The sequence below is a fragment of the Odocoileus virginianus genome, chromosome 1, assembly GCF_023699985.2.
Source record: "Odocoileus virginianus isolate 20LAN1187 ecotype Illinois chromosome 1, Ovbor_1.2, whole genome shotgun sequence".
NCBI lineage: Eukaryota > Metazoa > Chordata > Mammalia > Artiodactyla > Cervidae > Odocoileus > Odocoileus virginianus.
The window spans coordinates 17,225,065-17,243,340 of record NC_069674.1 but is presented as its reverse complement, the minus strand read 5'-3'; the positions used below and the strand labels follow the sequence as shown (position 1 = coordinate 17,243,340).

The 18,276-nt window shown below is 40.7% G+C and overlaps 1 protein-coding gene across 9 annotated transcripts in view; it reads right to left on the bottom strand.

Annotated features, from left to right (window-relative positions):
• Window positions 1-18,276, bottom strand: part of DGKI (diacylglycerol kinase iota) — a 502,817-nt gene that overhangs the window by 117,988 nt on the left and 366,553 nt on the right. The gene's annotated exons all lie outside the window — the stretch shown is intronic.

Below are 18,276 nucleotides of genomic sequence, written 5' to 3'. Positions count from 1 at the left end.
GCAAAGGCTCTGTAAGGCTAAATACAAAGGTTGCTGCTTTCTGAAAAGAACAATAAATGTAACAACAGGGTTAAAAATTTGTAAAACAGAAATGCATTCTGAACTTTATGGGCAAAACCATCAAATACACAGATAATCTTAAAATGAATGTAGTTTATGCTAACACTCTTCAGAGATACACTTTTAAAAGGCTGACATTTCCTTAAGCATTAATTTTAGGTTTACTGACATAATCAATACAGTTTGTCAAATCTTTGCTATCTATCAATTTATAAGCAGTTTTAAAAAGACCCTGATGCTGGGAAAGATGGAGGGCAGGAGGAGAAGGGGATGGCAGAGGATGAGATGGTTAGATAGCATCACGGATACAGTGAACATGAGTTTGAGCAAACTCTGGGAGATAGTGAAGGACGGAAGAGCTGGCATGCTACAGCAGTCCATGGGGTCACAAAGAGTCAGACACAACTGAGCAACACAAAAACAATAATATGCAGTCTTAAGAGGCAAACAGTCTGAAAAAGAAATTTTTCCCTAGAAAATAAGATAGGAGAGTAGCCAGGTAAGCTTGGGTTCGGTAGTTATATTTTATAATAGAAATAACATCAAAAGCATGATCCATAATAGAAAAAGTTTATGACTTGGACTCAAAATAAAAACTTCCGTTATGTGAAAGGCACTGTTAAGAAAACAAAAAGACAAGACAGAGTGGGGAAAAAATATTGGCAAAACACATACCTGATAAAAGACCAGCATTCAAAATATGCAAAGAACTCTTAAAACTCAACAATAAGAGTCAATTAAAAAGTGGACAAAAGATCTGAACTGACATCTCACCTAACAGCATGCACAGATGACAAATAAGCATATGAAAAACATGTTTAAGGTAGTATGTTAGGGTTGTTGATTAGTCACTAAGTCATGTCTGACTCTTCTGTGATCCCATGGATTGCAGCCCACCAGGCTCCTTTGTCCATGGATTTTCCCAGGCAAAAATATTGGAGTTGGTTGTCATTTCCTGCTCCAGGGTATCTTCCTGACCTGAAGATTAAACCAAAATCTGCAAAGCTCCCACACTGCAGGCAGATTTTTACCGCTAAACCACTGGGCTTTCCATTCATGTTATTAGAGAATTGAAAATTAAATCAACAACGTGACACTATTACACATCTACTATGACAGATAAAATAGAAAAAAATGGACAGTCCCAAATGCCAGTGAAAACCTGGAGCAACAGGAACTCTCGTTGTTGGTGGGAATGCAAAATGGTAGAGCCTCTTTGGAGGCTCTTTGGAAGAAAGCCTTTTTGGAAGACAGCTTAGCAGTTTCTTACAAATTTATACAAACCCTTACCGTGTGATCCAGCAATTGAACTATTTGGTATTTACCTAAATGAGTTGAAAACTAGGCAGGCCCCCACAAAAATTTGCCCATGAATGTTCATAGCATCTTTATTTATAACTGCTGAAACTGAAGCAACTGAGATATTCTTTGATAGGCATAAGGACAAACACAGTGGTTATCACACAATAGAGCGTTACTGAGCAACAAAGAGAAAAGAGTTTCCAAGCCATAAAAGATAATGGAGGGAACTTAAATGTATACTGTTAGGAAAGAAGCCAGTCTGAAAAGGCCACATACTGCTTGATTCCAACTATATGGAATTCTGGAAAAGGCAAATCCAAGGAAATAGCAAACAGATCTGTGGTTGCCCGGGACTTTCGGGGAGGGACTGATGAACGGGTGAAGCAAGGCGGGTAGTTAGAGCAGTGAAGCTGTTCTGTATGATACTGTCACGGCAGCACACGTCACACCTCTGTGAAAACCCATAAAACCGTAGGACACAAGAATGAATCCTATTGTCAAGTACGGGCTTTAGTTAATAAGAATACACTACTGCTTTTCCATCAATTCTAACAATGTACCACTCTCACACAAGATGTGAACAGTAGGAGAAACTATGTGTACTGGAGGCTGGAGAGAGGTTGAGGGGATACATGGAACTCTACTGTGACTTCATTTTTCTGTAAATCTAAAAACTAATGTCTATTTCATGCATCAAACCTGGACTGGCGATCTATTTCACATACGATAATATACACGTTTCAGGGTGTTAAGGGCTAGTGCACTGGGATGACCTGAGGGCTGGGATGGTGGGAGGGGGTCAGGATGGGAACACATGTACACCCATGGCTGATTCATGTCGGTATATGGCAAGAACCACCACAATACTGTAACGTAATTAGCCTCCAATTAAAATAAAGCAATAATAATAATAAATTAGGGGGGAAAAGTAATGTCTATTAATTTAAAAAAATAAAAAAATCAAGAGCAAAGAGGGAAAGAAGAAACTGTTCTGAGTTTCCCTCGGACAGATACTTTGCTGTTACCAGAAAATATTGACATACAGAAAAACAAACATTATTTGCTTTCTGAGCCAGAGTGTAACCACTATTCAAAAAATCAACATGATAAGGGGCTGGAGGGGAACATCAAGGAGGGGAGGTCATGGACCAGAGAGAGGACAGCCCTAAGGAAGGGTGGCAGGGGACACCTGGAATCTTTCCATGTTACCTCATTAGTTCTGAATGTGTCAAGGTTATCAGGGCACGAAAATTCTAACTTGATGGCTGATGATAATTAGACAGAACGAGTTGGCAATAGTTCAGTCCAATTTTCTCCCTGCATACCACACGTTTATCGTACAACAGCCTGTCAATGTTACCTGCCCACTGTTCACCTGGAACTAAGAGGGAAAATTAATAGGCATATTAGCATTCAAAAGGAAACATAACACTCTGAGACCTTTCTATCCCACCGTGCGGTGCCTGGGTCTGTCAAAGGGTTCACAACCCCTGGTGCTTGTGATGAAAAATAATCCTAGAGTTTGAACTTCACGGCTTGAGCTGAACCGAGTCCTCTCCACAGTTAATTTAAAATGTCACCCATAAGATAAAAGTCACTATGTAGTTTTCATTGCATTTGATTCGATGATGATATTTTGAAGATGTGCTTTCCAGAAACCAGCAGGTTCTCTACCAATGTGGGTTTCAAACTACAGGTCAAATTCTGCTATTTATCCTGATGGTATACAACCTAAGAAGGCCACCCAAGGAACAGGCAAGTCACTTTTCTTTTTAAATACTCTGGCAGTAATAATCTTGAATAACAACTTATGGTATTCATATTCATCTAATTTGGCAAACATGTATTGTATATATAAAGGATTGTGCCAAAATATTTTTCAGGTCTACAAATCATACACTTAGTCAACAAACAAGTTTTAAGGATTTTCTCGTGCCAGGGACAGTCTCATGCCAGACTCACATGCCAGGAGTTGGGCATACAATACCAAGAAAGACACAGTTCCTGCCCTCAAGGTGTTATAGGGGAGTGGGGAAAGGGGAGTGATGTGAAGACACCCTACTGATGATACACACTGCACTAAGAATGCTGATAGCCAAGAACCAAGCACAGTCAGGACCACAATGCAGGATCCACTCCCCTAAGGAGTTATTTCCCAAGTAAAGAAAACAATGACATTTGACAGAAGACACAAGAGTTTTTCTAGACAAAAGGACTTCTCTAAATCTTAGATCATCCTTAGAAACCAAGGCATGAAAAGCAGCAAATGCTCAGGATTGGGGAAGTTAGGGAGGTGCAAAGTAAAAAGGGCTGAGGCCACGGCCAGAGGTTGGTTTGTTTATGTTAAGGAGCTGGCACTTTATTCTCAAAAGGATTGGCAAATGAGCAAAAGTCTGCAGCACAAAATGGTTTCAGATTGACATTGACTAAAGTGGGGCTTAATGTTGCCCTCAACTTGACTAAACTGTGGACAAGCTTTTTCCTGACTGAATGGCTCTCATCTCCCATTTGTAGAGTACTTAATTTAAAAAAATATATATTTTATTTACTTGGCTGTGCTGGGTCTTAGCTGTGACATGCCGAATCTAGTTTCCTGACCAGAGATTGAACTTGGGTCCCCTACATTAGGAGTGCAGAGTCTGGACCTTCAGGAAAGTCCCCAGTACTTACTTTGGAAAACTTGCAATTATAAATTATTTCTCTGCCCTTTTGAGAGGTAAATCTTTTCCCAGCTGTATGCTGGTTCTGCAACCCTGGACGTCATTTCCAAAGAACAACCCTGGATGTCATTCCCTAACACTCTGGGATCCATCTCTTTGAAATGTAATTGTTGGAGACTTCCTTGGCAGTTCAGTGGTTAGGACTCCATGCTTCCACTGTAGGGTTGCCCAGGTTCAATCCGGGGTTAGGGAACTCAGATTCCACATGCCATGTGACTTGGCCAAAAAATAACAAAAAATAATAGAAATAAGATGAATAAAAAACTGGAAACAGATACATTAAAAATAAACCAACAAAAAAGAAATGTAATCATTCATGAAAGATAGTACTTGTGTTCCTAGCCTCAATAGGTGGCTAATAAGTGACAATTAGCAAACACAGACAGCCTAATCAAATTGACTCAAGTCCGCCAGTACTTTTCCACTTGTTCACCCCAGTTCTTGAAAAGTCTCAGTCTTTTCTTACAGCAGAGTTCACTCGCCATTGTCTTGACCTGTATTGCAATAGTCTTGAATAAAGTCTTCCTTGGCTGTTTAACTTTTCCCATGCAACTTTTCTTTGACAGCATGTTAGAGAATCCTTTGGCAGAGATGTGGAAGGCAAACTTATAGAAGACAAGTTGAGTGGCAGGAAGGTGAGCTAGGAAGCTAGAGCAGTAAATGAAATGAGCAATGCAAGAGTATGGAACAGAGGAGGAACAGTAAAGGTTAGAGACAGACACATGAAGGAGATATTACAAATCAGCTCCATAATAAACTGGATGGTGAGAGAGAAAGGAACCAGGTGGATTTAGAGTGGCCATGGCAGTTACCACCTTCTCACACACTTGGTGACATCACAGCAGACTGTGGCCTGCTGAGCTAGAGGGAGGGTGGGAAAACCAAGAAGGCAGGAGACAGGGAGGCTGAGGAGGGAGAATAGAAATAACAAAAGTAAGTGACCCTTGGAAAGATAGTTGATAAGAAGCACTTATAAATGCCTCAAAGGCATTTAACCCCTAAAATATCTGAAAGGGACTTCAGAGTTAGAACGCTGTTACAGGCAGAACTGGGGAAAAGAATATTCTCAAGGCTGGAGAATAAAAAGCAGGTAGGGGGTTTCCCCCATAGCTCAGTTGGTAAAGAATCCATCTGCAATGCAGGAGACCCCAGTTTGATTCCTGGGTCAAGAAGATCTGTGGGAGAAGGGATAGGCTACCCACTTCAGTATTCTTGGACTTCCCTTGTGGCTCAGCTGGTAAAGAATTCACCTGCAATGTGGGAGACCTGGGTTCGATCCCTGGGTTGGGAAGATCCCCTGGAGAAGGGAACGGCTACCCACTCCAGTATTCTGGCCTGGAGAATTCCAAGGACTGTATAGTCCATGGGGTCACAAAGAGTCAGACACGACTGAGCAACTCTCACTTTCAGAGTAAGGGGGGAGGGAAGGGGAGATTGTCACTTCCCAGACATCCACCCAAGGCTCAGATCGTGTCATCTCGGGAACTAAGAGTTGCTGATTCGTTTCTTCTTATCGTTTCAGTCATCAGCATACATAGAGAAGAATAAGAAAGAGAAGTTCAGGGGAAAAAAATAAGACATTGAAGCAGTTTTCTGAAGAGATGAAAAGGGTCAGAGAGAATGCAACTCAATCAAGGCTAATATGCTTAACAATACATGAGGACTCTGGGAGAAGGCGAGGGTGGGATGTTTCAAGAGAACAGCATTGAAACATGTATATTATCTAGGGTGAAACAGATAACCAGCCCAGGTTGGGTACATGAGACAAGTGCTCGGGCCTGGTGCACTGGGAAGACCCAGAGGGATTGGGTGGAGAGGGAGGTGGGAGGGGGGATTGGGATGGGGAATACATGTAAATCCATGGCTAATTCATTTCAATGTATAACAAAAACTACTATAATGATGTAAAGTAATTAGCCTCCAACTAATAAAAATTAAAAAAAATAAAAAAAATAAAATAAAATTTAAAAAGAAAGAAAAAAGAAAGCAATAAAGGTACAAAACAATATAAAAAAAAAAACAATACATGAGCTTTCTTTTTTCCTACTTTGGATAAATGTGGTTCATGTATTATTGCTAAATGGAGTAGGAAATGGCAGCCCATTCCCAATATTCTTGCCTGGAAGTCTCCACAGACTGAGAAGCCTAGCAGGCTACAGTTCATGGGGTCACAAAGAGTTGGACACAACTGAGACACTGAGCACATTACTAGTAATAATCCAGGAGCAAATAAAGACAAAAGGCCCAACTTGTTTAGTCACTCAGTCATGTCTGACTCTTTGTGACTCCCTGGACAGTAGCCCACCAGGATCCTCTATCCATGGGGATTTTCCAGGCAAGAATACTGGAGGGGGTTGCCATGCCCTCCTTCAGGGGGGTCTTCCTAACCCAGGAATCAAACCTAGGTCTCTTGTATTTCAGGCAGATTCTTTACCATCTGAGCTACCAGGGAAGCCCAAAAGGCCCAATACAGTCTTCTAATTAATAATAGAAACCAAAGGTCAAGGTCAAACAGTTCTAGAAAATGTCATATCTTCCAACGTAATCTGAAAGTTTACTGACAATGATGTAAAGTTCTATTTTTGATGAAAGGAATTTCATTTCAATGAAGATTTCTACTATCTGATACAATGAAATTCTAGTACAACAAGGTGGTTTATAAAATTTCTAGGAATGTACTGCCAGTGTTAAATATGACAGAAGCATTTAACTGTGAGGTTCTAGAAGGTGCCTGACAATGGACATTGGAAAATAATGTAATTTTTGTCCAGGTACATTCATTCGGAAGGTAATATTTGCAAAATTCCTGGATACAGGGAAGAATCACTACTGATCATTTACTGCCAGCACTCTAGTATTTGGCAGGGAGGGCTTCCCTTAGAGCTCAGTTGGTAAAGAATCTGCCTGCAATGCAGGAGACCCCGGTTCAATTCCTGGGTTGGGAAGATCCCCTGGAGAAGGGATAGGCTACCCACTCCAGTATTCTTGTCGGAGAATCCCGTGGACAGAGCGTGACAGTTCATGGGGTCGCAAGAGTCAGACACGACTTAGGGGCTAAACCACCACCAAGTACTTAACAGTGACGTGAAAATGCTGGCTACATGGTTTGGCTATCCAAATACATGTGAAAATCAAGATGAAATATTAAGTGTTCAAAAGCAAGGATTCATAACCATACTCAAAATTTAAATACTGTATTCAAAATGATGTTTAGAGACACTGGTTCAAATCTCTTTCACAAGTTAAACATGCTACTGTCCATTACGCATGATAGTGATGGGCAAGGTCACTGACAGATGCTGAAGGAACATTCAGTCATGCCGCTCTGAACTGAGTTGACTGGATACACATGAAGACTTAGTCACAGAAGATGTCCTAAAATCTGTTGTAGAGGCCCAAGTCTCTTTGTGGAAGCAAAGAATAAACAATGCAGACAACTGCCATGTAGTAACATGAACTATGGTGGCCTAAAAGAAAACACATCATCAGCATCTGACAACCAAGGGAACACTCTAATTCTGCTTATCAGTGACTATAGAAGGAGAGCAGTGCATCAGTGGTTTGGGAAGCCCAGCAAGAATTAAGAAAGAGTGCTTTCCACCAGTATGAACTCGGAAGGCCTGAAGCTTTTATCCATGTAATGAGCAAATAAAATTGCGGTTCTGAATCAACCTGCAAAGAGGTTATTTTCAGACTAGCATACATTTCTGTCCTTGGTTCTGTTCAGTTCAGTATCTTTACCCATAAACTGGATCAACATACAGAAGAAATATCCAACTTGTTGAGGATCAAACTATCATGCTATCTCTGACTACAATGTTTGGCTAGAAATAGCCTGAAATTTATATTACCCTGTGTTTAAGTTTCCAGTTTTAATTACTCAAATTCCAAATGGAGAATTATTTAGCTTGGTAATAGTTTGGGCAAACAGAACCTTTAAGAAAAGGTCAGCATTAACATTTTAGTCTTCCATTTTCCTTAGCTCATCCTGAGACATCTAAAGAAAGCAATTAAGTTTATATTCCAATACCCTGAATTTGGAATAGCTGGGAGGTTGGGCTTTCTAGGTAGTTCAAGTGGGAAAGAATCCACCTGCCAATGCAAGAGCCTCAGGAGACTTGGGTTCAATCCCTGAGTCGGGAAGATCTGCAGGAATAAATGACAACTTACTCCAGTATCCTCTCCAGGATAATCCCAGGGACAAAGGAGCCTGGCTGGATACAGTCTGTGGGGTCACAAAGAGTCGGATACAACTGAGTATGCAAGCACAGGCCAAAAGATACTACAAAGAGAGAAACTTGGAGGTTAGTGATGCATGAGCCTAATTCCTAGTACCTAGAACAGTTTGGTACACAGTAAGTATTCAGTAAATAGTTGTCACATGAAGTTAATGGATGAACTTAAGGATTTGGGTGTGGGGGTGGTTATATCCTGGTCTTAGTTCAAAAGCAGGTGCTAGGTTATACAAACAAGATGGTACGTTCAGAACAGTTATGTTTCCCACAATGGCCCCTCAGATCCATGATGGAACTGAAGCCCTCATTCTCTCAGCTGCTGAAAGTGCTTGCTCCGCTGACAGCTCATAGCTGAGTCCCTCTCTAAGAAGCACATGACCTCACCCATGGCTTGCTTCCTCCCAGCAGACAGCCTGAACACTCGCCAATAACCCTTGCCTCAGGCTGGGATGATTCTAAATGGCCATCCCCAGCTCAAATGTCCATGTGGGAGTGCTCTGTTATAGTCACATCAGGGCTCGGTTTGTTCCTCGGCCCAGTTCTACTCCTTGCTCTCCACGTTCATTCTCCTCTTGGAGCGTTTCCACTAAACCTCCTATACATTAAGTTCAAAAATCTCTAAGTGTGTTTCCCAGGGAATCCAACCAAGAACAAGAACTATGATCCCAAATTTCTTCCTGAAAGCACATTTCTGTAAGTGCCCAGCTGTGTCTTTACAAAGAAGGGGAACTGTGTGTTAGAAGGTGTACTGGGTTAGGACAGAGAAGATGCAAATTCTTATTGAAATCCTGCTGCAGCTACGTGAGCCTGCGTGAGGCCACCGCTGGAAGTGTCCCTGTGACAGTGACCATGGACAGTGCATGCAACAGCACTCTGTAAACTATGAAGCGTAATAAAGGCTCTGAAGTGTTATTTATTATTAAATATTATAATAAAAGTGGTGACACCCCCACCCACATGTTGACATGATGAATGAAAAAGTAATAAGTCCATACAAAGCTCTTAGAAGAAAGTCTTCAAAAAGAAATGTAACAACCATCTGAGTTCATACACCAGAGTTGGTGACCTGGGAAGATAACAACAAAACAGACTAAGTTTTTCTATAAACAGTGAGAATTAGTCATTATTTGCCTCTGTGTGTGTGTATGTGTGTATGTGTGTATTAGTTACACAGGATAAACCAACCAAAAGGAAAAATATTCCTTTGGGCAAGACTTAAGAATATACTTCCAAATGATGGTTCTCAAAATGGCAAGGACCTAACAGAAGAGATTAAGAAGAGGTGGCAAGAATATACAATGAACTATTCAAAAAAGGTCTTAAAGCCTGGGATAACCTTGGTGGTGTGGTCACTCACCTAGTGCTAGACAACTTGGACTGTGAAGTTAAGTGGGCCTTAGGAAGCATTACTACGAACAAAGTAAGTGGAGGTGATGGGATTACACCTATTTAAAATCCTAAAAGATAATGATGCTAATGCACTGCACTCAACATGCCAGCAAATTAGGAAAACTCAGCAGTGGTCACAGGACTAGAAAAGGTCAGTTTTCATTGTAATCCCAAAGAAAGGCAATGCCAAAGAATGTTCAAACTACCATAAAACTGTGCTCATTTCACATGCTAGCAAGGTTATGTTCAAAATCCTTCATGCTAGGCTTCAACAGTATGTGAACTGAGAACTTTCAGATGTACAAGCTGGATTTAGAAAAGGCAGAGGAACCTGAGATCAAATTGCCAACAACCACTGGATCATAGAAAAAGCAAGGAAATTCCTAAAAACAATATCAACTTCTGCTTCATTGACTATGCTAAAGCCTTTGACTGTGTGGATCATAACAAAATGAGGATGGTTCTTAAAGAGATGTGAATATCTGACCACCTTACCTGCCTCCTGAGAAACCTGTATGCAGGTCAAGAAGCCACAGTCAGAACTGGACATGGAACAACAGACTGGGTTCCAAATTAGGAAAGGAGTAGGTCAAGGCTGTATATTGTCACCCTGCTTATTTAACTCATATGCAGAGTACATCATGCAAAATGCCAGGCTGGATTAATCACAAGTTGGAATCAAGATTGTCAGGAGAAACATCAACAACTTCATATATGGTAACACTCTAATGGCAGAAAGCAAAGGGGAACTAAAGAGCCTCTTGATGAAGGTTAAAGAGGAGAGTGAAAAAGCTGGCTTAAAACTTAACATTCATAAAACTAAGATCATGGCATCTGGTCCCATTATTTCATGGCAAATAGAAGGGGGAAAAGTGGCCACAGTGACAGATTTTATGTTCTTGGGCTCCAAAATCACTGTGGACGGTGACTGTAGCCACAGAATCAAAAGATGCTTGCTTCTTGGAAGGAAAGCTATGACAAAACTAGGCAGTGTATTAAAAATCAGAGACATCACTTTGTTGCATCTAGTCAAAGGTGCATCTAGTCAAAGCTATGGTTTTTCCAGTAGTTATGTACAGATGTGGCAGGTGAACCATAAAGAAGGCTGGGCACCAAAGGATTGATACTTTTGAACTGCGGTGTTGGAGAAGACTCTTGAGGGTCCTTTGGACAGCAAGGAGATCAAACCAGTCAATTTTTAAGGAAATTAACTCTGAATATTCATTGGAAGGACTGATGCTTAAGGTCTAATACTTTGGCTATCTGATACAAAGAGCCAACTCATTGGAAGACACTGTGATGCTGGGAAAGATTGAGGGCAGGAGAATGGGGTGACCAAGGATGAGATGGTTGGATGGCATCATCGACTCAATGAACAAGAGTTTGAGCAAATTCCAGCAGATAGTGAAGCCTGGCATGCTATAGTCCATGGGGTTGCAAAGAGTCAGCCATGACTTAGCAACTGAAAAACAACAATAATATCAACACTTTAGGCTACTTCCTTGTCTGAGAGCTAACATCATTAGCATCTAATAAAGCAAAACTCTGGAATCACTTCTTACTTTCTTGTAAACAAAGCAAGGCTTTGGGTCATAAACAAGGCTAGATAATGAAGGGGATTATCTTAAAAATAAGATCATTGTCCTTCAGCCTAATATTCCCCTGGCATCTGAGTCTTGGAAAACAAGGAGTGCACTCATGTATAAGCCAAGGAGATCCCCAGGAACTGACAAATCAGGGTCTCGGTGCTTTTGAAAAGCCAAGGAGTTCAAGATTCCAAATTTACCATGTGTCTCAGCATTCCTCCCAGGCAACTCACTGTATAGCTCTCCAAGTGACTATTTCAAACTCTTTTCTTCCTTGACCACTGACACACTTCCCTTCCCTACCATTAACGGGTAGGCTTGCCTCATGTCACTGAGAAAATAAAAGTAATCAGGATATAACTCCTCCTTCTTCTTGGTACCAAATCCCCCACCTACATGCCTCTGCACCTACAGCTCTGTCTTCCCTTCTATCCTCTGAGGGACTTGCCCCATCCCTCCGCTGTGTACTGGACCCCATTTTTGGATACTCCAAGGCATCCCTCCTGCACCTGACCCTCTCTCTCCTGATTCAAGAGCTAGATTTTGCTAGCTCACCCTGTGCTTCTTGGCTGCACTTGGGTCTTCTATATCAGCCCCACCTCTACGCACCAAGTTGAAAGTGAAAGTGTAAGTTGCTCAGTTGTCTGACTCTTTGTGACCCCATGGACTTTATAGTCCATGGAATTCTCTAGGCCAGAATGCTTGAGTGGGTAGCTGTTCCCTTCTCCAGGGGATTTTCCCAACCCAGGGATCAAACCCAGATCTCCCACATTGAGGGGGATTCTTTACCAGCTGAACTACAAGGGAAGCCTAAGAATCCTGGGGTGGGTAGCCTATCCCTCCTCCAGCGGATCTTCCCGACCCAGGAATCGAACCGGGGTCTCCTGCATTGCAGGCGGAGTCTTTACCAATTGAGCTATTGCTGAGGTCAAAACCTCAGAGGCATCCTTAAATCACCTTTCCTCCTACACGGTGCAGCTAAACCATCATTTGATCTTACCAGCATTATCTCGAAAACAGACACTAATTTTGCTGCTTTAACTTCCCTCAACTTTCAGCATACCTATCACTTGGAATATCCTGTAGGTCTTATATCTGGTGTCCTGAATTCTACTTCTACAATCCAGTACTCAATTCTCCACTCAGCAGCCAGAACTATTCAGAATTAGTGCAGACACGTGAAACTCCTTCTCAAATAATTCTTGGACCTTCTCATTGCATTCTGAATAAAACCCGAAGCCTCTCCATAGCCAACAAGCCCCCTCCGTGGGCCAGCCCTTTCTTACGACTTCAAGACGATTTTGTACCTTTCTCTACCCAACTAACCAGGTACCAGCCACATGGATTTCCTTGTACCTTAAATAGTCCAAAGGTGTTCGCACCACAGGACCCATAGCACTGGCTACTCCCTCTGCCCAGAGACATTCTTGCCTCAGAAACCCAGGTGTGCATTCAACATTTACTTTCAGGTCTTGGCTTAAATGCCACCTTTTCAGAAAGTCTCTCCCTGATCACCTTAGCAAAAACAGGATCCTATATCACTTTCTCTATTTCCGCTGATAGAATTTACTGATGTATTATACAATTCATTCACTTATGTCTCTCAAATGGAGCATAAGCTGTATGAGGGCAGGCACTTTTCAGTATCCCCATCATCTGAAATATGCTAAGTAGCCAATAAATACTGGGTTGGCCAAAATGTTCTTTTGGGGTTTTTCATTAAGATCTTACAGAAGAATGGCCTTTTCAGCCAATCCAATACAAGCTGAACTTCTGAACGGATGATTTATTTGGGGGGGGTTGAGGAAGATTCAAAAACAGAAACTTGTCCAACAAACCAGAGTCTGGTAACTTAAGAGAATGTCAGTTTAAATATAAAAAAGCATTTAAAACAGTGCTGCTAAGGATTTATAAACAAATATGCTATTAAAATATTTTCTAAAAGAAAATAACTACTCCTGGAAAAGAAATAAGAAGCATAGTGATTAAATAAATATCAGAATGTCAGACTCTTAGACATTTTCCTTAAGTTTTCTGGATCTCAGTTTCTGTATACATGTGCTTCCCTGGGGGCTCAGATGGTAAAGAATCTGCCTGCAATGCAAGAGACCTGGGTTTGATCCCTGGGTCGAGAGGGAAGATCCCCTGGAGAAGGGAACGGCTACCAACTCCAGTATCCTTGCCTGGAGAACTCCATGGACAGAGGAGCCTGGTGGGCTATACAGTCCATGGGTTGCAAAGAGTTGGACATAACTGAGCAACTAATACACACAAACTTTATATTAAGGGTAAATAGAAGATACAGACAGGAGATAGGGTAGAACAGGAAAGGAAACTAAACCCAAAACTCTTGAGTAAATTTCAACTCATGAAAATAGAAATAAGCATAAACACTGGCAAAGGAATGGACAGTGTCCTTCAAGGGACAGACTGACATCATTTAACTCCTCAGAGAGACTGTAAAATGGAACATCTACATCCACCAAATGGAGGTCTAATCTTCACTGAATGAGCCTGTTGTCAACTTGTTAAATGAGGAGGAAAGATTCAATTTTAGATGAAGCAATCGATAGGGGGAAGAAATCCATGTTTTTTGCAAACTCAAAGCAAAACGCACAACACATTTTGATGCTTGCAATCACTACAATGAATGATGTTGGAGCTTTAAAAATTTTCCTAGGTAAAAACTTCCCTAGGTAAAAACTTCAGGAGGAAAAATTTTCAGTCCTGTGTAATTTCTATAGGGCTAAACATTTACTATGATACAGTATGTTCTGAGGAAATATGGAGTTTAACCACTGCATTTAGGAGATAAGACAACTGAAGCCTAAAGAAGGTGAATGCATTGCCCAAGGTTATTCAACTAATTAGTAGTTAGCCTGGCTTTTGTCATTATTGCTTATATGTTCCATCCCTCCCTGCAGTTATTTAAATGTTGTTTACTAAGGAAATAGACACATAGTGTTTCCATGGCTCTATCATAATCCTCATCTTATGAGGAAAAGCTCCTGCAAGTCAGGGATTATTTCTGCTTTTCTTTTTCCACCACTGTTTGCTCAGTGAAACCACTCAATACACGTGTACTGAATAAATGACACTGTAATATTTCATGTCCTGATTTCATCTTGCAGTGCCTGGCATTTAGGGTGAGATCCACCATATAACTGACACAAATGGATAGTTTTTGGAAGCATGGATGCATCGATTTGTGAATGGCTCCAGCATTTTGGCATGCTTATCAAAGGCAAGTGACTCAAACATAAAAACTGGAAACAATTAAAAAAAAATCCAATGATCCACATTCTCCTGTTTTGAAGATGAGTGAAATATGATGACTCACAAAGAATGGAAAAAGATAGTAACTTTACAGTGGAGAAACCTGGCCCATAGACCCTAACCCAGGAGATGAGGTTACCGTGACCAGGCATGTCATGTGGGTACCAGGTAACCCCTGACGTGATGGGGAAGAGCACTTTACCTCTGCAGTGTTCTTTCCAAAAGCCTATGACTCTAACCTAATTATAAGTAAAACAACAGATGAAACCATACTACGCGATACTGTGCAGGACACTGGCCTGTATTCCTCAAGACAATCAAGGCCATGGGGGATGGGTGGGGAGGAAAGACTGAGAAACTGTCAGGGACCAGGGATGACTGGGGAGACAGGCCGACCCCAGGCACGTGGTACCCTGGATTAGATCCCAGAACAGGAAGCCCTGGGATTAGTTAACAGTAATAAAGCAGTATCACTTTCTCTGACCAATACACTATGAAAACATAAAATGTTTAACAAGAAAAACTGGGTAAGAGGTACGTAAGAACTCCCAGTACTATCCTTGTAACTTCTGTATATATCTAAAATTATTCAAAAGTAAAGTTTATTTTTAAATATTCTGTGATGGATAACAGATGATGAACTTAAGAAAAATGTATAGGGACTTAAGAGAGTTTGTAGATATCTGACCTGATCTCTAAATAAGGATTTCACAGGTAGACATATCTTGCCATCACAGCCATCCCCAATAAAAGTAAATCAAATGGTTACTTATATTTTCTTTCTGTAATATATACTAGTGTCTTCAATCCTCTTTTTGAAGTGAGTTGGAAGGTAGCAATGATGTGTGCAATTTGATGAGAAGATACATAAAAACAGGGCAGCACCTCTGAGCCTGACTTTCGGACCTGCAGATTGAAGGGCAATGCCACAGCAGTGTCTTTCATAACCGCAGCCCCAACAATCATAGTTACCATTTTGGGAAAACTTGCTAATGTTGCCAGGCTGTGCAGCATGGGTTTCATATACAACATTACATTTAACCCTCAGCACCCTACGAGGCTGCAATTATATTCTCATTTGAGAGATGAGAGATTTGATCATCAGCATAATTACTCTGTCAAGGTTGCAAGCAAGATGCAAACCCAAACATTTCGAGTCTTTTACTAAGTCATTAGACAGAAGATGAAGAAAGTCCCTTAGGACAACTGCCTAAATGTTTAATTAGCCATAATCATCAGTCAGATAATATACTGAGATATTATAACTATATAGATATACTAAATTGTAAATGGCCAGATAATACCCATTGTACTGGATGCTGTTTGTAAAAGGGTGGTTGAACATTGCATTTGATACAAAAAGTGTCAGCACCTCTTACCTTTATAGGCTACATTTGTTTTCAATTAGCTTCAAACTGGTTTGTACTTTTGTGTTTTAGGCCCTAGAATCATATGAATCATCAATCAAACAATCATTGAATCTGCCATTCAAACATGCAGAGTAAGCTGAAGCCAGAAGTAGAGTTTAGTCAGTTTACCAGAGACAGAGTTAGATCTTGGCCAGTATCAAGTTATTCTAAATACCAACCTATATGCCATGTGTCAATGAAACATAAGAAATTAAAAAAAACCTGATTACCCTTTGCCTAGACTACATGATTAGGACTCATTTTCATACTTCATTCAGATTATGGGAGTGAGTTTCTGCTATAATTATTATAGCCTTACATTAAGAATTATTTTTTTAAGATGGCCACTTTCTCCTTATGTTCTAATTCAAGTTGAATAGAATTTTCTCTCTTGGACATCATAACCATTATCTTGAGGATTAATAATTCATAAATCCAGGGTAAAAGACTTTAACTGTTATAAGTAAGTCTGAAATTAATCAACAAGGGCAGAGGGAGAGACTGGCAAAAAACACTACTTCTCTGTGTTGTTATATTTTAAAGGAGAAGCTGCCAGGTGAGTTGGGGCTAATGGAAGGGGGATAGGAAGTATTTAAAATACTATAGCCAATTTTCTCTATGCCAAAATAAGCATAGTCATTAAAAGGGCTGCCATTCTGTGATTATCATGGAATCCTGCCTTACAGAGAGAAGCAAGGCTTTGTAAGACAACAAACATCTGAGTTTATAATCTAATATGAATAATAAGCCAGACACATGAGCAAGATTCTATTAAACAGTAAAGGCAAACAGCCACATGCTGTCTGGATGAATCACTTGGTGTATAATCAAAAAAGGGAACTAATTTTTTAAACCAGTAATGTAGGACTGCTCTAGTTTAGACTTGGATGTTGACAATAAACGAATGACCAAAGTGGGATTCACCCATTTTGTTCTTCTAAGATGCAGGTCAGAGTACCTTCCTAGAGTCCCTTTTATCTCAATGTGTTCTCTGCATCTCACTGTATTAACGCTTCTGAAATAACCTATTTTGGTATGTACTGCACATTTGGATTTGAACTGGTTTTTCCCCTTTGTACTCAATTTGAACAGTTGGTCTTCCCACGCATCTGTAGTCTCTTGCAAGTTGGAGCCAGGGAAAAAGGGTAAGTATGAATAAGAATAAATTCACAAACCCCTGAGGACAAACTTCCCTGAACAACTGCAACTGAGAAGCATCATCACCATTTATTAAAAATAGAATGACTGAGTTGGCCGCCTTTATTTCTAATATGTTGTTTTCCTCAAATCTTTAGAATGAAATAATGCCTTAATTCCCTCTTTGAGTGTTTCTTTGTTCTTTTGGGTCCCAAGATATGGCTGAATTCATTGGACTTATATTCATAACACGTCACCTCCTCCAATTTCAGATCAGAAATTTCCTCACAGAGATGCTTTATCACGTAAGAGATGATGATAGAGCACTTGCCAGGAAATGTCATCTTGTAAAAACTCAAGTCACAATTACTTCTGGCAATAGTGGACAGATAATGCCCCAGAAAAGATAGAACAGATCATTGGAACCCACAGATAAGCCTCAAATCTCATGTCAGTCAAAAAGTTCAAATGTTTCCCCACTCCCAACTGATTCTCCTCAGGATTCTTGGTAAGCTGCAAAACATTACTGGCTTGAGATCCAGGATCTTTCTAATTTTTCAAACTTAAGCTGTTTGTTTAGAAGTTTGTAAGAAAAAGCACATAAAACACCATTCTTTATCATTAGTAGCCTCTAAAAGGCAGTTTAATTTACACTGTAGCTACATATACCATTGCAAACATATAGGTCCACTATCTTACAGGTTAACCTACATTGTGCACTAATCTGTAATCTCATTTACATTAGAAAATACAATCTGCCATTGGCAGAAGGGGGAAATGCAGAAGTTCAGGGCATCGCTACTCCTCCACCTCCAAGCATTCATACTAAAGGGAACAAGGGAGAAGGATGGAGTGAAGACTGGGGAGAAACTAAAGGGAACTGATGTTTACAGAAAGGGATGAAGAGGGTTGGAGAAGATGAAGCAGTGATGGAATGAGAGAGAAATGATGCCACACACACCATGGCAGGGTGCACTGGTAGGTTCAGTGTCTGGACTATGGGAGCTGGGGGTGGGGGTGTGGACCCATGCCCTTTGCCACATCCAGATCTAAAAGTCCCTGCTCACCCCGAGACTGTCCTGGATTTTGGGACTTCCCTCCCTTACACCCCACTCCAGATTATAAGGTCAAGAATCATAGCTCAGAAATGTGCCCCTTACTC